Raw genomic sequence first — 22,043 nt, 5'->3', positions numbered from 1 at the left:
GGAACCTCAGGTAGCCGAGTGGTTAGAGGGTTGGACTTGTAACCAAAAAATTGCAAGATCGAATCCCCGAGCTGACAAGGTAAAAAAAATGACTGACAACACAGCTCTTAGCTCCCTCAGTAGATGCCTACTGGATAACTTGTTTGTATTGCTTTTAATCTTTTTAAATTAATATCTTATTAACACTTTGTTCTAGCTAGCTATTTGTGTAGGTAGCTATCAAGTAAACCCAAACCCACATCATTGGGTTTACTTGATAGCTACCTACACAAATAGCTAGCTAGAACAAAGTGTTAATAAGATATTCATTGGGTTCTGCCCCTGAACAAGGCAGTTAACCCACTGTTCCTAAGCTGTCATTGAAAATAAGAATTTGTTCTTAACTGACTTGCCTAGTTAAAAAATGTATTGACCGTAGTCAGCATTAATCACCACTGATTTTGTTCTCAAATCGATAGATTTTTTTCTCAAGTAATGACAAAGCATTTAATTTGAATCTAGCTTGCTAACGTCTCGAGCACGGGGCACATCATTACCGAAGGCTAGCAAGTTGTTCATCCCTGTCAATTTGAATCGGATCAAAACAGCGAAAGCGTCTGCAGCAATATACGTCCATTATATAAGGTTCTGGTATCGAATATGTGACAGATATTCGTCACTTGTCCGGGTGATCTTTCAGATGTGGAGAAATTTGCTGACTTTCATCATCTGTCCATTCGCCGGTATCAACTCCTCTACTTCTGCGTGCCCACTGACGTCACAGATTTAAAAAAAAAAATTGGTCTGGGGTTTATGGATTCTTCATTCTGAAGGCGTGTTCCCTCACCATATGATAATGATATTGTAATATGCATTAGGTACTGTCAAAATACTTGGATTCTTGCTGCTGTTGAAATTCAAATTATGGGGATAGACTGGTTTTCGGTGTAGAGTTTGGAGTTCATGAAAGTAGTGAGAGTGAGGACACACGGTAAACTTTATTCTCAGCACCTCTATCTTTATATCCTCCCCCAGAGGGGGTTGTGTGTGTGTGTGTGTATTCAGCACTCCCAGTAAACACTGTTTCTCACACTGCATGTGTGTGTTCAATTGGGGGAAAAAGTTGGAAAATGGCACCGACAAAGAGGGCTGCTGTGTTTCTAGATATATTTTTTTAATGTGTTATTTCTGACATTATTAGCTGATCATTTTTTTTGTGTTATTACATACAGCCGGGAAGAACTATTTGATATCAGAGTGGCGGTAACTCCTCAGCACTACCAGCATTACGACCAGGAATACAACTTTCCCAAATCAGATTCCATTGTTCGTCCCCCCAGGGCAATTGAACTGATTCCAGAGGCCGATCCAAAACAACGTTGGCAGAGTAGAGGTACTCGGAGTGGTCTTCTAAACTGACTTAGGAGGTGCGCACACCACCCACCGCTTCCGAGTATATTACTCACTAATGTTCAGTCTCTGGATAATAAAGTTGACGAGCTCAGGGTGGAGGATTTCTTTCCAAAGAGACATCAGGGATTGTAACATACTCTGTTTCATGGAAACATGGCTCTCCCGTGATATACTGTCTGAGTCTGTCCAGCCAGTTGGGTTCTCAGTTCATTGCACAGACAGGAATAAGTATCTCTCCGGTAAGAAGAAGGTGTATGTTTCATGATTAACGACTCATGGTGTGATTGTGATAACATTCAGGAACTCAAGTCCTTTTGTTCACCCGACCTGGAATACCTCACAATCAAATGCCGACCATATTATCTCCAAAGAGAATTATCTTCGGTTATAGTCCCAGCCGTGTGAGTCCTCCCTCTAGCCGATACCACAACGGCCCTCAAAGAACTTCACTGGACTATATGCAAACTGGAAACCACATATCTTGAGGACACATTTATTGTAGCTAGAGATTTTAACAAAGCAAATTTGAGAAAAGGGCTGCCTAAGTTCTATCAACAAATTGACTGTAGTACTCGCGCCGCTAAAACACTCAACTATTCAATTGCTGCTCTGACCAATCGGAATCCACGCTTCAAGATTGTTTTGATCACGCGGACTGGGATATGCTTCCTGTAGCCTCCGAGAATAATATTGATGAATACACTGATACGGTGGCGGAGTTTATCAGGAAGTGTATAGGAGATGTTGTACCCACTGTGACTATTAAAAACTACCCTAACCAGAAACCATGGATAGATGGCAACATTCGCACAAAACTGAAAGCGCAAACCCTCGCATTTAACCATGGCAAGGTGACTGGGAATATGGCTGAATACAAACAGTGTAGTTAGTCTCTCTGAAAGGCAACCAAACAGGCAAAACGTCAGTATAGAGACAAAGTGGCGTCGCAATTCAACGGCTCAGACACGAGACGTTTGTGGCAGGGGGTCTACAGAAAATCAGACTACAAAGGGAAAACCAGCAACATAAAAGACACCGACTTCTTGATTTCGGACAAGCTAAACACCTTCTTCGCCCGCTTTGAGGATAACACAGTGCCACCAACAAGGCCCGCTACCAAGGACTTTGGGCTCTCCTTCTCCGTGGCCGACGTGAGTAAGACATTTAAGTGTGTTAGCCCTCGCAAGGCTGCCGGCCCAGACGGCATCCCTAGCCGCGTCCTCCGAGACCAGCTGGCTGGAGTATTTACGGACATATTCAATGTCTCCCTATCCCAGTCTGCTGTCCCTACTTGCTTCAAGATGTCCACCATTGTTCCTGTACCCAAGAAAGCAAAGGAAAAGGCAGAACTAAATGACTATCGCCCAGTAGCACTCACCTCTGTCATCATGAAGTGCTTTGAGAGACTAGTCGAGGATCATATCACTTCTACCTTAACTGACACCCTAGAACCACTTCAATTTGCTTATGGCCACAATAGATCCACTGACGATGCAATCGCATTGCACACTGCCCTATCCCATCTGGACAAGAGGAATACCTATGTAAGAATGCTGTTCATTGACTCTAGCTCAGTATTCAACACCATAGTAACCTCCAAGCTCATCATTCAGCTTGAGGCCCTGGGTCTGAACCCCACCCTGTGCAACTGGGTCCTGGACATACTGACGGGCCGCCCCCAGGTGGTGAAGGTAGGAAAAAACACTTCCACTTTGCTGATACTCAACACTGGGGCCCCACAAGGATGCGTCCTCAGCCCCCTCCTGTACTCCCTGTTTACCCATGACTGTGTGGCCACACATACCTCCAACTCAATCATCAAGTTTGCAGATGACAACAGTAGTAGGCCTGATTACCAACACTGACGAGACGAGAGAGGAGAGGAGATGAGGGCCCTGGGATTATGGTGCCAGAAAAATAACCTCTCACCCAACTTCAACAAAACAAAGGAGCTGATAGTGGACTTCAGGAAACAGCAGAGGGAGCACCCCCCTATCCACATCGACGGGACCACAGTGGAGAAGGTGGAAAGCTTCAAGTTCCTCGGTGTACACATCACAGACAAACTGAAATGGCCCACCCACACAGAGTGTGGTGAAGAAGGCGCAACAGCGCATCTTCAACCTCAAGAGGCTGAAGAAATTTGGCTTGGCACCTAAAACCCTCAAACTTTTACAGATGCACAATTAAGAACATCCTGCCAGGCTGCATCACCGCATGTTACGGCAACTGCACCGCCTGAAACCGCAGGGCTCTCCAGAGTGTGGTGCGGTCTGCCCAACACATCACCGGGGGCAAACTACCTGCCCTCCAGGACACGTACAACACCCGATGTCACAGGAAGGCCAAAAAGTTAATCAAGGACAACAACCACCCGAGCCACTGCCTACTCACCCCGCTACCATCCAGAAGGCGAGGTCAGTATAGGTGCATCAAAGCTGGAACCGAGAGACCGAGAGAAAAACAGCTTCTATCTCAAGGCCATCAGACTGTTAAATAAAGTTAAATAGCCATCACTAGCACATTAGAGGCTGCTGCCCTATGTAGAGTGCCTTGCGAAAGTATTCGGCCCCCTTGAACTTTGCGACCTTTTGCCACATTTCAGGCTTCAAACATAAAGATATAAAAATGTATTTTTTTGTGAAGAATCAACAACAAGTGGGACACAATCATGAAGTGGAACGACATTTATTGGATATTTCAAACTTTTTTAACAAATCAAAAACTGAAAAATTGGGCGTGCAAAATTATTCAGTCCCCTTAAGTTAATACTTTGTAGCGCCACCTTTTGCTGCGATTACAGCTGTAAGTCGCTTGGGGTATGTCTCTATCAGTTTTGCACATCGAGAGACTGAAATGTTTTCCCATTCCTCCTTGCAAAACAGCTCGAGCTCAGTGAGGTTGGATGGAGAGCATTTGTGAACAGCAGTTTTCAGTTCTTTCCACAGATTCTCGATTGGATTCAGGTCTGGACTTTGACTTGGCCATTCTAACACCTGGATATGTTTATTTTTGAAACATTCCATTGTAGATTTTGCTTTATGTTTTGGAGCATTGTCTTGTTGGAAGACAAATCTCCGTCCCAGTCTCAGGTCTTTTGCAGACTCCATCAGGTTTTCTTCCAGAATGGTCCTGTATTTGGCTCCATCCATCTTCCCATCAATTTTAACCATCTTCCCTGTCCCTGCTGAAGAAAAGCAGGCCCAAACCATGATGCTGCCACCATTTACGCCAAACATAACGTTTTGCATTGTTGCCAAAAAGTTCAATTTGGTTTCATCTGACCAGAGCACCTTCTTCCACATGTTTGGTGTGTCTCCCAGGTGGCTTGTGGCAAACTTTAAACAACACTTTTTATGGATATCTTTAAGAAATGGCTTTCTTCTTGCCACTCTTCCATAAAGGCCAGATTTGTGCACTATATGACTGATTGTTGTCCTATGGACAGAGTCTCCCACCTCAGCTGTAGATCTCTGCAGTTCATCCAGAGTGATCATGGGCCTCTTGGCTGCATCTCTGATCAGTCTTCTCCTTGTATGAGCTGAAAGTTTAGAGGGACGGCCAGGTCTTGGTAGATTTGCAGTGGTCTGATACTCCTTCCATTTCAATATTATCGCTTGCACAGTGCTCCTTGGGATGTTTAAAGCTTGGGAATTTTTTTTGTATCCAAATCCGGCTTTAAACTTCTTCACAACAGTATCTCGGACCTGCCTGGTGTGTTCCTTGTTCTTCATGATGCTCTCTGCGCTTTTAAAGGACCTCTGAGACTATCACAGTGCAGGTGCATTTATACGGAGACTTGATTACACACAGGTGGATTGTATTTATCCTCATTAGTCATTTAGGTCAACATTGGATCATTCAGAGATCCTCACTGAACTTCTGGAGAGAGTTTGCTGCACTGAAAGTAAAGGGGCTGAATAATTTTGCACGCCCAATTTTTCAGTTTTTGATTTGTTAAAAAAGTTTGAAATATCCAATAAATGTCGTTCCACTTCATGATTGTGTCCCACTTGTTGTTGATTCTTCACAAAAAAATACAGTTTTATATCTTTATGTTTGAAGCCTGAAATGGGGCAAAGGTCGCAAAGTTCAAGGTGGCCGAATACTTTCGCAAGGCACTGTACATAGACTTGGAAACACTGGCCACTTTAATAACGGAACACTAGTCACTTTAATAATGTTTACATATTTTTCATTACTCATCTCATATGTACATACTGTATTCTATCCTATTCTACTGTATCTTATACTATGCCGCTCTGACATCGCTCGCCCAAATATTTATATATCCTTAATTCCATTCCTTGACTTTAGATTTGTGTGTATTGTTGTGAAATTGTTAGCTATTACTGTTAGATATTACTGCACTGTTGGAGACACAAGCATTTCGCTACACTCGCAATAACATCTGCTAAACATGTGAATGTGACAAATAAAATTAGATTCGATTTTCAGTACTCCCAGTGAACACTGTTCCTCACACTGTGTAGCTCATGATCATGATGACGTCAGTTGTATCATACCTTCTCCACTTATATTAACAATGTATACTTCCTCAAATGTCTTTATTTAGGAAAATAAAAAAATCATCAGAACATGTATCTTTAAGACCAATCTTATATTAAATTACCTTTTATATATATATTCCATACAAAATAGATACCTTCGTATGGTGGCAACAGGGGAAAGAAAGAGATGAGTGAGAGATGCAGGGAGAGACACATAACAACAAAATGATCAATGGAACTGATGTCCTGTTCCACTGGGAATGACAAGACACAAGTTGCCTAGTTAAATAAAGGTAAAATAAAACAATGAATAAATAAACTGGTGGCATGGGAATCAATGCGACTGAGTGCACTGGCACTGCACTGCAAATATTGTATACGTGTTCAGCCTTTTAGGGCATGTAGCTATCCTATGAATTTGTTTGCAACAACATGTTCTGTTTGACACAATGGCCCATTTTGGATCATTTACAGACGTCCAACGAAAGGGTGATAAAAACCTATATCCTTCACTCATCACTGAAATGTGCCGATCATGCCATCTGTCTGTCTGTCTGTCTGTCTGAGTCCAAGGGAGGTTGGTGGCACCTTAATTGGGGAGGACGAGTGGAATTAGTGGAATGGTATCAAACACATGGTTTCTATGTGTTTGATGCCATTCCATTTGTCTCATTCCAGCCATTGTTATGAGCCGTCCTTCCCTCAGCAGCCTCCACTGGTCTAATCATAATAATAACACAGTCATTTTGTCATTTTAAATATGAGATTTAGGGATGGATCGATCAGGAGATCATGGAACAAACACCGTCAGCTGTCCAACTCAATGACTATCTTTACGGTGTGTGTGTGTGTGTGTGTCGTAGGTAGTGGAGATAATAATGTTTTGCAGTGAAAGCCTTGTAGTTCTCTGCGAATTCACTAAACTGTTACCGTATTGTTCCTCAGAGCTCTAGCCCTCCAGTACTCAATTATAAAACACACACACACACACACACACACACACACACACACACACACACACACACACACACACACACACACACACACACACACACACACACACACACACAATTAAGTCAGATGACTTGCGACCAGACTCGGACAGGCTCCTAATAGTCTGCCTGTAGGAAGCAGGAGTATGTGTGTGTATGTGTCGCTGTGCTCCAGACCGTCTTTCCATCTGTGTGTGTGTGCGTGTATGTGTGCGTGTATGTATGTGTGTGTATGTGTCGCTGTGCTCCAGACCGTCTTTCCATCTGTGTGTGTGTGTGCATGTGTGCGTGTATGTATGTGTGTGTTTGTGTCGCTGTGCTCCAGACCGTCTTTACATCTGTGTGTGTGTGTGTGTGTGTGTGTGTGTGTGTATGTATGTGCCTGTGTCGCTGTGCTCCAGACCGTCTTTCCATCGGTGTGTGTGTGTGTGTGTTCCTTGGCCCTGCTCTGTATTCCATAATAATTCCAGTTTTATTTCTAGTGTGTTATGACCTGAGCTCCTCTATATTTAGCTGCCCCTGTGGTGAGCTTCTGGAACACTTTCTACACTCCCACAACCCTACCCAGTCAGGGGGGGGGGGGGTGTAGGTCATTGGGTCGATAATCCCCCGGTGCTTTTTATTAGGAAATTAAAACAGCTAATTGCTTTAAATACAGTGCACACACAGACATAACGCATCCTACTGCGTTTCTTGCACACATCTTTACATGACTTATGTGACCAGCTGGACACTGGCCAGAATCAATAGGATCGCCGTAACAACTGCACACACACAGACAATATCTGATACAAAAGGGCCACAAAGAGAGAGTATATATAGAAAGAGAAAAACAGAATGAGAGAGTTGAGGACTGATGAAAGCAGCTGAGAAGTGATAGACGGGATGCACGAGCAAATAAAATTAGTTAAGGAGAAAATAAAGAAGGAAAGTAAAAACTCTACAATGCTGCTGCAGACGATGATGTCACCCTGACTCAACCACAGCAGACGGACAAGGACGGAGGGACGGTCATTCTTTTCCCCTCTCTGTCCTCTCTCTCCCTACCTTATTCACACTTCAGTTTTGAAAGAGTGGCCATCTTTAACCTTTACTTTACCATTCAAAAGGAAAGAGGTGAGAGTGGGATAGTGCATCTCAATACTCTAAAAAAGACTTCCTCTCCTGATCAAAGGATGAATCTGAAATGGCTCTTATTTCTTATATAATGATAATTATTTCTTATATAAAGATCATACTTTTTTGAGAAATGTCCTCTGGTCTGATGAAACAAAAATAGAACTGTTTGGCCATAATGACCATTGTTGTGTCTGGAGGAAAAAGGGGGAGGCTTGCAAGCCGAAGAACACCATCCCAACCGTGAAGCACGGGGGTGGCAGCATCATGTTGTGGGGGTGCTTTGCTGCAGGAGGGACTGGTGCACACAAAATAGATGGCATCACGAGGGAGGAAAATTACGTGGATATATTGAAGCAACATCTCAAGACAAGTTAAAGCTTGGTCGCAAATGGGTCTTCCAAATGGACAATGACCCACAGCATACTTCCAAAGTTGTGGCAAAATGGCTTAAGGACAACAAAGTCAAGGTATTGGAGTGGCCATCACAAAGCCCTGACCTCACCCCTATAGAACATTTGTGGGCAGAACTGAGAAAGCGTGTGCGAGCAAGGAGGCCTACTAACCTGACTCAGTTACACCAGCTCTGTCAGGAGGAATGTGCCAAAATTCACCCAACTTATTGTGGGAAGCTTGTGGAAGGCTACCCAAAACGTTTGACCCAAGTTAAACAATTTAAAGGCAAGGCTACCAAATACTAATTGAGTGTATGTAAACTTCTGACCCACTGGGACTGTGATGAAAGAAATAAAAGCTTAAATAAATCATTCTCTCTGCTATTATTCTGACATTTCACATTCTTAAAATAAAAGTGGTGATCCTAACTGACCTAAGACAGGGAATTTTTACTAGGATTAAATGACAGGACTTGAGTTTAAATGTATTTGGCTCAGGTGTGTGTGTGTGTGTGTGTGTGTGTGTGTGTGTGTGTGTGTGTGTGTACATGTATATATATATGTACACACACACACACACAGACGTTGCATACACCTTAGCCAAATACATTTAAACTCAGTTTTTCACAAGCCCTGACATTTATATATATATATATATATATATATATATATATATATATATACACACACACACACATACACACACACTAGAGGTCGACCGATTAATCGGAATGGCCGATTAATTAGGGCCGATTTCGTGTTTTCATAACAATCGAAATCGATATTTTTGGGCGCCGATTTGCCGATTTAAAAAAAAACATTTTTACACCTTTATTTAACCTTTATTTAACTAGGCAAGTCAGTTAAGAACACATTCTTATTTTCAATGACGGCCTAGGAACTGTGGGTTAACTGCCTTGTTCAGGGGCAGAATGACAGATTTTCACCTTGTCAGCTCGAGGGATCCAATTTTATAGTTAACTAGTCCAACATAATAAAGACCGGCCTCTCTCTCATTGCATTCCACAAGGAGACTGTTACGCGAATGCAGTAAGCCAAGGTAAGTTGCTAGCTAGCATTAAATTTATCTTAGAAAAAACAATCAATCATAATCACTAGTTAACTACACATGGTTGATGATATTACTAGATATTATCTAGCGTGTCCAGAACCATATAATCTGACTGAGCATACAAGTATCTGACTGAGCGGTGGTAGGCAGAAGCAGGCACGTAAACATTCATTTAAACAGCACTTTCGTGCATTTTGCCAGCAGCTCTTCGTTGTGCGTCAAGCATTGCGCTGTTTATGACTTCAAGCCTATGAACTCCCGAGATGAGGCTCGTGTAACCGAAGTGAAATGGCTAGCTAGTTAGCGCACGCTAATTGTCGTTTTATTGCTGGTTCGACCCCAGGGAGGAGCTTGAACCACTGGCAATACTAAAGTGCCTATAAGAACATCCAATAGTCAAAGGTTAATGAAATACAAATGGTATAGAGGGAAATAGTCCTATAATTCCTATAATAACTACAACCTAAAACTTCTTACCTGGGAATATTGAAGACTCATGTTAAAAGGAACCACCAGCTTTCATATGTTCTCATGTTCTGAGCAAGGAACTGAAACGTTAGCTTTCTTACATGGCGCACATTTTACATGGCACATTTTGCACTTTAACTTTCTTCTCCAACACTTTGTTTTTGCATTATTTAAACCAAATTGAACATGTTTCATTATTTACTTGAGGCTAAATTAATTTTAATAATGTATTATATTAAGTTAAAATAAGTGTCCATTCAGTATTGTTGTAATTGTCATTATTACAAATAAATAAATAAACAATCGTCCGATTAATCGGTATCAGCTTTTATGGTCCTCCAATAATCGGTATCGGCGTTGAAAAATCATAATCGATCGACCTCTAACACACACATATACTCATTGTGTATCAATTCTTTCTTTTCTACTATCTTCATTCTCTCTGCATTGTTGGGAAGGGCCCGTAAGAAAGTATTTCACCATTAGTCCACACCTGTTGTTTACGAAGCATGTGACAAATACCATTTCATTTAATTTAAAAGGAACCTGTTGCCATTTCAGACGGGTAGGTGCTAAGTGGGAACATTCTGAGGTCCCCAACCTAAATCCTAACCCAAACCTTAAACATTAGCCTTACCTAAACCTAACCTTAACTCTTACCTTAACTGATATCAATTTAAACGTCAATGGGGTACGTCAGAGTTGTAAGTCCCAAGGATGCGACTTAGACTTTTTCATTTCAGATGCATCCAAAAAGTTTGGCACCAATCGGCATCAACAGCATACCTGTCAGCTGGATGAGGGCGGAGCCTGTCTGAGCATACTGCCACACGTGATTGGTCATCAGTGATGATGTTATCCTCCCCCAGTACCAACACGTCTGCATGGTACTATATATTCCAAGTATTCCAAAGTCTGTAACTCCAACCGGCCAGGGAACATGAGGAACTATCTCCTCTGCTAACACAACCCCCCCAGCTAACCTACATTACAATGCTAAGCTACGACAAAATAATACTCATTGCATTGTGAGAAACTAGCATTAGACCCACAATGCTACGCTAGCAAAATTAGGCTAATCAAGGCTAAGAGACACTTTTTGGGGGATAAAACAAAAAAAGTGTATTGCTTTTAAGAAGTGGTGCTAAGCTAGGCTAATGTATGCTAAGCTAAGTAGCTTGCAGCCCCTCCTATGTGAACTGCTGTCCTGTGTGGGTTTAGGAGAGGAACAGGCTTCTACCCAGACTGTTCTTAATCTCACGTCTTAACTCCCTCAGTGTGTGTGTGTGTGTGTGTGTGTGTGTGTGTGTGTCAGTGAGAGGGATAAGAGAATGGGGGGCATATGAAGTAATCCTGACAGTGGTCAGACACAGACCTTGAATGTGGACCCCTAAATGTGCCAGCGCTGCACTCTGTGTGCATGTGTGACTGTGTGTGTGACTGTGTGTGGGGGAGGGGGATTAGAGAGAAGCTTCTTAAAAAGTGTGAGGGGAGGACAGACAGACAGACAGACAGAGAGTCTTTATTACTAAGTTGGTGGAAGACCTCAGATGGATGCATGCATCCATAATACGTACAGTAACATATTGTGCTCAACCATTGGCTTAAAATGCCCAATGTGTGTTACTATAACGTCTGTGTTCACTATTAGCATGCCTATAAAGACGCTGTCTTACCAGCATTGGTCCTGTCCTGGGTAATATAGCCGTCTCTAGTAAACATCCCATACAGAACATGGAAGATAACATTTAGTCCTGCCATGACCCCAAGACAGCGGTCAGACAATGGTCAGAGACAACCCAACAGAACCACAACCACCTCCAGCAGTGAAGGAGAGAGAAGTAGAGAGAAGGAGAGATAGGAAGGATAGAGGGAGTATGAGGGGGTTATTGGGGTGAGGAGTTACTCAGAGCCCAGCAGGTCACATGATAGAGTAGCTGTAGATCTCTTCAATCTATGTCTGGCATCTAGGGAAACTGTCATACCTACGTGACCAAGGGACAACAGGTCAAATAATCCTGTTTACAGTGTGTGTGTCCTTGTTACTGAACTTCACCATTCCGTACGTCGTTCATCCTGAGAATGAGGATCATGGCATCGGGTTCACGGTCAACATCAGAACAGGGCCTGCGTGTTTGATTTCAGGGCAAATAAGGAAAGACCAAATCAATCTCTCTCTATGTAGGACTAACACTGGGGGGGAGAGAGAGAGAGAGAGAGAGAGACACACACACACTAAAGGCTGCATACGAAGGAAGGCTCCAATAGGTCAAGTGAGCATTAGTTCCTTGCAGCAGCAGAGGAATTTACACAACACACAGATGAGAAATGTGTGTGTGTCAGTCAGTATGTGCCACGGGCCAGGACAGAGACAGATGGAAAGGAAGGAGGAAGGACAGAAGTTGCCTTCATACCAGCACACACACAAACAAACTAACCCTACAGCACACATGTTGATATAATATGCTGATCCAGAGCCTGTTAGTGCTAATCACATAATGGTTATGGTCAGAATTAAACTCATGAAAACTGATCTGAAACCAACTGTTAAAGGGGCATCTATGAGGGGCCAGACAGAGAGAATGGGTCAGGCCGGTTTGGGTAATGTTAGGTTTGGGATAGCATAGGGGCGTGCCCACATACATTGCATCACTGGCATTCTCCAACTGGGGTTAGTGTTGGAGGGCTGTATTGGAATTCCTAGGATTCCCAAAAGCTGATGCCCATTCTCCAGAGCAGGACATAGGAAGAGTGATAAGTAAGGGCTCCTAATGATAAAACACTATCATATTAACATATAAACATGACATTCTCCAAGTTAACTCACACTACACATTACTGACAGACAGACCGTTTGTGAGAAAGGGGGGGGGGGGTCCGGGATGTGAATCTATGTGTGTGTCAGGTTAATGTGTGTGTGATAGATGCAGGTGTCACTACATCCTGACAGAGACAGAGAGGATTGTCACTAGAGATGCCATCAGTTTTACAAGGTGTCATTTATCTCCCCCTTGCTCGCTCTCTACACTGAGCTCGTTCTGGCTTTCTCGCTCCTTCCCTCTTTTTCCCATTTCTTTACTTATGGGTTAGTGGGGCGTGGGTCAGCTGTTTGTTTATCCGCACCCACCCGCAAATGTTAATAACATGCGGCAACCGCACGACTGTAAAGTGAAAATAAAGTGAAAATCTGAGGCCTACACCCGACCCTAACCCGCTAATGTATACACTGAACAAAAAGATAAAAGCAACAGGTAACGTGCTAGTCCCATGTTTCATGAGCTGAAATATAAGATTCCAGAAATGCTCCATCACACAGGTGCACCTTGTGCTGAGGACAATAAAAGGCCACTCTAAAATGTGCAGTTTTGTCACAAAACACAATGCCACAGATGTCTTAAGTTTTGAAGGAGTGTGCAATTGGCATGCTGACTGCAGGAATGTCCACCAGAGCTGTTGCCAGAGAATTGAATGTTAATTGTTGCTTTTAAATCTTTTTTTCAGTATAGAAAATGCGCTCTAGGCTACAATCAAAGACAGTGGAATGATTTTTTTGATGGTGCAGGATCTTTTTTTTGCCAGATTTATAGTGCCTCAAAAGTATTCACACCCCTTGACTTTTTTACAAATTTTGCTGTGTTAAAAAGGGATTCAAATGGATTGAATTGTCATTTTTTGTCAACGATCTACACAAAATACTTTGTAATGTTAAAGTGTGTGGGGGGGGGGGATATGTATTTTCAATGAATGGAAAATAAAACACTAAAACATCTTGATTACATAAGTATTCAACCCCCTGAGTAAATACATGTCAGAATCACCTTTGGCAGCGATTTTCTGGGTAAGTCACAGCTGGATTGTAAAATATTTATTTATTTATTTAACTAGACAAGTCAGTTAAGAACAAATTCTTGTTTTCAATGACAGTCTAGGAACAGTAGGTTAACTGCCTGTTCAGGGGCAGAACAACAGATACAGTGTATGTACCTTGTCAGCTAAGGGATTTGAACTTGCAACCTTTCGGTTACTAGTCTAACGCTCTAACCACTAGTCTACCCCTTGCCCAATACTCATTTAAATATCTTTCAAGTTGGTTGTTGATCATTGCTAGACAGCCATTTTCAACTTAAGACTTAAATCTTTCCATAGATTTTCATTCCGATTTAAGTCACAACCATGTTTGAAAATATGAATAGTGGTACTCATGGTGAAATCCCTGAGCGGTTTCCTTCACCTCCGGCAACTGAGTCAGGAATCTGTTTTTTGATTATACCCTATTTTTCTCCCCAATTTTCGATCTTCTCTCATCGCTGCAACTCCCCAACGGGCTCGGGAGGTGAAGGTTGAGTAATGCGTCCTCGGAAACATGACCCGCCAAACCACGTTTCTTAACACCCACACGCTTAATCCGGAAGCCAGCCGCACCAAGGTGTCAGAGGAAACACCGAAGTCATCTCTGAAGAGACATGAATTTGGCTGTGCAGCGATGCTCCCCATCAAACCTGACAGAGCTTGAGAGGATCTGCAGAGAAGAATGGGAGAAACTCACCAAATACAGGTGTGTCAGGCTTGTAGCGTCATACTCAAGAAGACTCGAGGCTGTAATCGCTGCCAAAAGGTACTTAAACAAAGTACTGAGTAAAGGGTCTGAATACGTATGCAAATGTTTTTTCTGTTTTTACATTTGCTACCATTTCTAAAAACCTGTTTTTTGCTTTGTAATTTTTGTGTATTTTGTGTAGATTGATGAAGGAAAAAAGTGTTTAATCAATTTTAGAATGAGGCTGTAAAGTAACAAAATGTGGAAACGGTTAAGGGGTCTGAATACTTTCCGTATGCACCGTATGTTTCTGCTCATAATTTCCGACATTTTGGTAGACTATTTGATAGTCAACTTGTCTATAATTAGATACATGCAGCTTCTATGTTGCTCTAGAACAGGGTTTCCCAAACGTTTTGGTTTTAGCCCTAGCAATACACAGCTGATTCAAAAAAATATCTATATTTTTTTTATTTCACCTTTATTTAACCAGGGAGGCTAGTTGAGAACAAGTTCTCATTTACAACTGAGACCTGGCCGAGAAAAAACAGAGCAGTAACACATACAACAACACAGAGTTACACATGGAGTAAAACAAACATGCAGTCAATAATACAGTAGAAAATGTCTATATACAGTGAGTGCAAATGTTAAGGAAGTTAAGGAAATAAATAGGAAATAAATAGGCCATAGTGGCAAAGTAATTACAATATAGCAATTAAGCACTGGAATGGTAGATCGGCAGAAGATGATTGTGCAGGTATACTGGGGTGCAAAGGAGCAAAATAAATAAATGAATAAATACCAGTATGGGGATGAGGTAGGTAGATAGATTGGCTGTTTACAGATAGGCATTGTACAGGTGCAGTGATCTGTGAGCTGCTCTGACAGCTGGTGCTTAAAGCTAATGAGGGAGATATGAGTCTCCAGCTTCAGTGATTGTTACATTTAGTTCCAGTCATTGGCAGCAGAGAACTGGTAGGAAAGGCGGCCAAAGGAAGAATTGGCTTTGGGGGTGACCAGTGACATATACCTGCTGGAGCATGTGCTACAGGTGGGTGCTGCTATGGTGACCAGTGAGCTGAGATAAGGCAGGGCTTTATCTAGCAGAGACTTGTAGATGATCTGGAGCCAGTGGGTTTGGCGACGAGTATGAAGCGAGGGCCAGCCAATAAGAGCTTTCAGGTCGCAATGGTGGGTAGAATATGGGGCTTTTTGGTGACAAAACGGATGGCACAGTGATAGACTGCATCCAATTTGTTGAGTAGAGTGTTGGAGGCTATTTTGTAAATGACATTGCCGAAGTCGAGGATCGGTAGGATGGTCAGTTTTTCGAGGGTATGTTTGGCAGCATGAGTGAAGGATGCTTCGTTGCGAAATAGGAAGCCGATTCTAGATTTAATTTTGGATTGGAGATGCTTAATGTGAGTCAAGAAGGAGAGTTTACAGTCTAACCAGACACCCAGGTATTTGTAGTTGTCAACATATTCTAAGTCAGAACCGTCCAGAGTAGTGATGCTGGATGGGAGGGCAGGTGCGGGCAGCGATCGGTTGAAGAGCATGCATTTAGTTTTACTTGCATTTAAGAGCAGTTGGAGGCCACGGAAGGAGTGTTGTATGGCATTGAAGCTTGTCTGGAAGTTAGTTAACATAGTGTCCAAAAAAGGGCCAGATGGATACAGAATGGTGTCGTCTGCATAGAGGTGGATCAGAGAATCACCAGCTGCAAGAGTGACATCATTGATGTATACAGAGAAGAGAGTCGGCCCGAGAATTGAACCCAGTGGCACCCCCCTAGAGACTGCCAGAGGTCCGGACAACAGGCCCTCCAATTTAACACACTGAACTCTATCAGAGAAGTAGTTGGTGAAACAGGCAAGGCAGTCATTTGAGAAACCAAGGCTGTTGAGTCTACCGATAAGAATGTGGTGATTGACAGAGTCGAAAGCCTTGGCCAGATCGATGAATACGGCTGCACAGTAATGTCTCTTATCGATGGCCGTTATGATATCGTTTAGGACCTTGAGCGTGGCTGAGGTGCACCCATGACCAGCTCTGAAACCAGATTGCATAGCGGAGAAGGTACGGTGGGATTCGAAATGGTCGGTAATCTGTTTAACTTGGCTTTCGAAGACCTTAGAAAAGGCAGGGTAGGATAGATTTTGGTCTGTAGAAGTTTGGGTCTAGAGTGTCTCCCCCTTTGAAGAGGGGGATGACCGCGGCAGCTTTCCAATCTTTGGGAATCTCAGACGATACGAAAGAGAGGTTGAACAGGCTAGTGATAGGGGTTGCAACAATTTCGGCAGATAATTTTAGAAAGAGAGGGTCTAGATTGTCTAGCCCGGCTGATTTGTAGGGGTCCAGATTTTGCAGCTCCTTCAGAACATCAGCTATCTGGATTTGGGTGAAGGAGAAATGGGGAGGCTTGGGCTATTTGCTGTGAGGAGTGGAGGGCTGTTGATCGGGGTAGGGGTAGCCAGGTGGAAAGCATGGCCAGCCGTACAAAAAATGCTTATTGAAATTCTCAATTATAGTGGATTTACCGGTGGTGACAGTGTTTCCTAGCCTCAGTGCAGTGGGCATCTGGGAGGAGGTGCTCTTATTCTCCATGGACTGTACAGTGTCCCAGAACATTTTTACATTTGTGCTACAGGATGCACAAAGCTAGCCTTAGCTTTCCTAACTGCGCCACCCTATGGAACTCCCAATCACGGCCGGTTGTGAACCAGGTTTTGTAGTGATGCCTCTAGCACTGAGAATCAGTGCCTTAGACTGCTGCGGCACTCGGGAGCCCTTGAATCACTGTGTAGTGCTAGGGCAAAAATCAGAACATGCGGCCAGTGGAGGGGGAGGCCAGGACCGAGTTTGGGAAACCCTGACCTAGAACACTAAATAATGAGCTCATAAATCAATACAATAAATGCTTCAATCTAGTTGACATCTGTAAAGTTCTCAATAACTGTAAAAAAATTAAATAAATTAAAAGCGCAATAACTGAAAAGAAAAGAAAAAAACAATAGGAAAGATTTTCTTGGCCGGTTTTAAGGAAATTAAATGTTAAAATGACCCAACATTTTTCTGATTAGATTTCAGTTTGGCTTTGATGCATATTTTGTGGTTGAAATTCTCCTAATCATCTTTTATGATGCTGATAAAGAAGCCCCTCTACAGATGGCATCTATTTGCATTCACATTCTCTTAAGATGCTGAGAGAAATCAGATTTCTCCACATGTTCCCAGTCTAAATGTTGCATATATTTGGTGTATAATTTTACTGAAAGAAATGCTTAATTCTACAGAGTTAATATTAAGGCTATGTGGGAGGTTACAGACCTACATTCAGTGTCCAGATTTCAGTTTCCATTTAGCCCATCTGAACAGTAGGCTACAGTTCCCTTGACATGCCATAGGCCTATTTGAAGTCCCCGTCTTGTGACTGTGGAATTTGTATAGCGCCTCACAATCATGACACATAACACACTGCCATCATCCTCTTTTACCACTTCACCTAATCTATCCCAAACATACATTTTCTGGCCCTCCCTTCTCTTTATCTTCAACTCTCCATTTCGCATTTTTTTTCTCTTATTGAATTAAACTCTAGACATTGTCCTGTTTGCATCCGTGGATAGACGTAAACGTTTTCTGCCCATTCCAGACCCGGCAGCAGAACGAATCAGTTGGATGGGCCTTTGATTTCCATAGGGGGGCACGTTTTTTCACGGGACCTCCTGTGTGTGCACACGCTTGCTCATTCACATTTTTTTTAAATGACTGTAATAGTAAAGACCATAGAGTACCACAGTATGAGTCATAGTAGCCATAAAACCTAGTGGCCAAACAGGGAAATGGTTCCAATTGTTTTTCCACCAGTCATTTTTCCCATAGTGGATTTTAGAAACACTTCAAATAAAGGCCGTGTTTCATGTAGGCTTACCCAGGCTTGACGTTTTGATAACTGTGTAAATCTCTCTAGGACAAGATGACTTTCATCAATATATTTGCCTGTATTTACACCCCCCCCCCCCCCCCCCCCCCCCAACAAAAAAAAATACTAATTAGCTGCTAGTGTTGCTATCATAAAGAACTACAAATGCCATGATGATCTCGACAAGACTGGTGAATCGAGGCAAAGATAAGAATCTCTGGGTTAACTGTCTAATGTTAGCTAAATGTAGTAATTATTAAATGGCTACATTTCTTTAAAATGTACAATTCTGTGAACAGTCTTGTGCAAGTTTTAAACTGACACAATACCTGTTAGCAAAGGTGTCAGCTAAAGGTGACATGCAGGAGCTTGCAGGGATTTGTAGTTTTGCATGTTGTCTACTTTAATGCTAATTAGTTTTGAATCAGAGTAAATAAAGCCAAATATATTGATAAAAAAGTGACCTTGTCCGAAATAGATTCACATGGTTATGAAAACGTCACGCCAGGGTAAAACATACACAAAACACAGCCCTTATTTTAATTGTTTCTAAAATTCTCTGTGGGAAAAATGTATGGTGGGGAAATTATTGGAACCATTTGACTGCTAGGTTTTCTGGGTATTAGCTCAGGCCCTGAAGCAAGGATATACATATTATTGGTACCATTTGAAAGGAAACACTTTGAAGTTTGTTGAAATGTGAATTGAATGTAGGAGAATATAACACAATAGATCTGGTGGAAGAAAATACACCATCTTTGAAATGCAACAGAAAGGCCCCAGTTCTAGCCATCACTCTGGTTCTGATGGTGTCCACAAGATGGCAGCAGTGTATGTGCAAAGTTTCAGACAGATAACTTTAAGTATGAGCGAACTATATGACATTTAGTGTGAATTCCCCCAGGTACATTTGGGCAAATCGTGAAGGAGACATTTCCATTAATATTACATTTCTCTGTAAGAATATCGTCAAATCTGTAAACTTGGCTCTTTAATTTAGGTCAACATTTTCAAAACAACCAGTTTTCATAACTCTGAATATTCTTATAATTTTTGTCCAAAAGGAAAAGGCATGCTGTTGCACAGGTTAGCATACTCCCGTAAAGCCATTGGCTATGTAGCCAGCTTTAATTGACCCCGATTGGTGCTTATTTGACAAAGTTAGAGTCGTTCAAGTGAAGACCGCCCACGTCATCTGTGTGCCATGAAGGCGTCGTTCTCTGACCAAATTTGGTGTCCTATAGGATATACTACACTCCTAATGATAAGTCTGGTTATGTTCTAGGATCTCTGAGGAATAAATACAAACGTGATTTGACTGGTTGAAACAACGTTTAGGGTTAGATTTTCACAGATCCCTTTCTTTGCAAATTGAACGAGTGGAAATACAAAATCGATCGTGCTATATGGACCTTTTAAGGATATTGAGAATTTGTTTTATCTAACAAACCGACACTTTGTTATCTCTGAGACCCTTTGGATGATAAATCATAGCAAGATTTCAGAATGTAAGTAAACATTTCACCTTCAGAGTTAAATTTTTCAAACCTATCGTGGTGAAAAAAAGTTTTGTTGCTCTCCTCAAACAATAGTATGACATTTTTTCGCAGTAATAGCTACTGTAAATTGGACAGTGCAGTTATATTAACAAGAATTTAAGCTTTCAGCCGATATAACACTTATATGTACCGACATTTGTTGTTTCTCTAAAATCTGCGATCGTGACACAAGGTGCTGCATGATTACAACTGTCCCTTTGACGGGACGCCGATCCGTAAGAAGTCCTATTACTAATTAAATACATAAGCCTAAAGCCCACAAATACAAACAGTAGAAAATATTCTGATGAAAATGTCAGTTCTTTCAATCACATTCATCCATCTACTCCGCCTGTCTGCCTTCCTTTCGATCTGTCTCGACTTGAGCTATTTATTGCTAGTGAAGTGCAACATTGAATAAAATCATCACTTGGTCCAGCCAGACTGTGTCTGTCGCTAGCAAACTTGCAGCATTGTATCAACTAGCCTTTTGCGTGTCCTCAGAGTTTCCTGCCCAGTGAGCTCAGGACAGAAAGCTATTTTTTTATTACGTTTCCATTGGATATATGGGATCATCAGATCATGATATTTTGAGCTTTCACACAGCTTGGTGAAGGCCAGGAATGTTGGAAAGATTGATAGTTCCTCAGTATTTGTACATTCGCAATGGATGTTTTAAAAAAAACGACTTGGTTGACTTGTGTGAGGTGAAGAAGAAATGAGTGGTGTAAGTGTTAAGACAATGGGCACTTTCCTACAGATGGATGCATTCTGGAGAGAGACGCATCATATCTTCGCCACACACCCCTCCCCTTCTTCTTGACGCAATATGTTTAACTATACTCAAGACACATCTTCACACATATTTGAGACGCATTTCACTGACAGCAGCAACTCAAATCAGCTAGACCTATTGCCACTACCCAAATCACTGGCTTCCCAAACACACAGGGGATTTGAAACAATCCACATTTTTTCAAAGAAGCTAATGGTCCTCTATGTCTAAGTCATGCTCCCCGGTGAGGAGTTTTAATTCTTTTATTTAGACAGGAGTAATTATCTAATTTTGGCAAAACATCAATTTACTTTAAGGAAATGCAGCATTCCAACTGTGCACCGGCCAACATTCCTTTCCGATTCATAAGAAGCTGAAACCAGAGATCCTTATACAATGACGAGTTCTTACGTCTCCACCCTAACAGTGGCGGGAAGGCAGGCGACAAGCTTAGGTCTGCATATTATTCCCATAGAAACACATTGAGTTTATACTGGACAGAATTAGGCGAGAGTGAGCCCTCTCGCTTCGCCTCTTCCTCTCTGCTAAAACCAGAGAAAGTATCAGAGTGAGCGAAACAGCGCCCCTCTATATGAAGTCCATGTATCTGATGCTGTCTGGCCAGACATAGTATGACATGCCATACTCTTTTGGTCCAGACAGCATCAGATACATGGTCTACACATCCTGAGACAAAGAGGTGCTGTTTCGCTTGCTCAAATGCTTTACCTGAAATGTATGCGTCTTTCTGTTTGCCTGCGTCTCTGTCAAATAAATTATCAATATTTCAATATTTTATTTGGACGGGCAAGGAGGTACGGTAGGGCGGGCCTACCGTACCGTACCGTACCTACCGTACCTAAGGCCCGCCCATAACACTAACTCTGATTTGGTGATTGGTCTGTAGCCTATTTGGCACCCATACCTTTAGGCCCTAACATTTAGGCTAATGCACTAATCCCAGATAGGGTTTCCTTTCATTATTTTAGGCTAAATTTAGCCCATAGATAAATTGCACAAGAATGATCCAATTATGGATTTATGAAGGTATTGTTTTCTCTTTGTTAAACCCGCCCTTCATCCACACGATATTTAATGACCCTAAACCCGCCCACCCCGCAGCTATAACCCCATTATGAGTCAACCCTCGCATCACTATTGCCTGTCTCACTATTGTATTTCTCCTTCCTTCCCCCTCTCCCTCGTGGTCTCTTTTGCTCTCTTAATGTTCAGTTTCCTCAGGGCTTCAGAACTAATTTCTCCTTCCTTCCCCCTCTCCCTCGTGGTCTCTTTCTCTTAATGTTCAGTTTCCTCAGAGC

The 22,043-nt window shown here is 42.2% G+C and overlaps 1 protein-coding gene across 7 annotated transcripts in view; it reads right to left on the bottom strand.

Annotated features, from left to right (window-relative positions):
* The window catches only part of LOC110496473 (triple functional domain protein), a 122,027-nt gene that overhangs the window by 89,732 nt on the left and 10,252 nt on the right, over positions 1 to 22,043 (bottom strand). The window lies entirely within an intron of this gene.

The sequence above is a fragment of the Oncorhynchus mykiss genome, chromosome 18 (genome assembly GCF_013265735.2).
Source record: "Oncorhynchus mykiss isolate Arlee chromosome 18, USDA_OmykA_1.1, whole genome shotgun sequence".
NCBI classification, from domain to species: domain Eukaryota; kingdom Metazoa; phylum Chordata; class Actinopteri; order Salmoniformes; family Salmonidae; genus Oncorhynchus; species Oncorhynchus mykiss.
The sequence above is the reverse complement of the archived record's forward strand: the minus strand, read 5'-3'. Positions and strand labels throughout refer to the sequence as shown.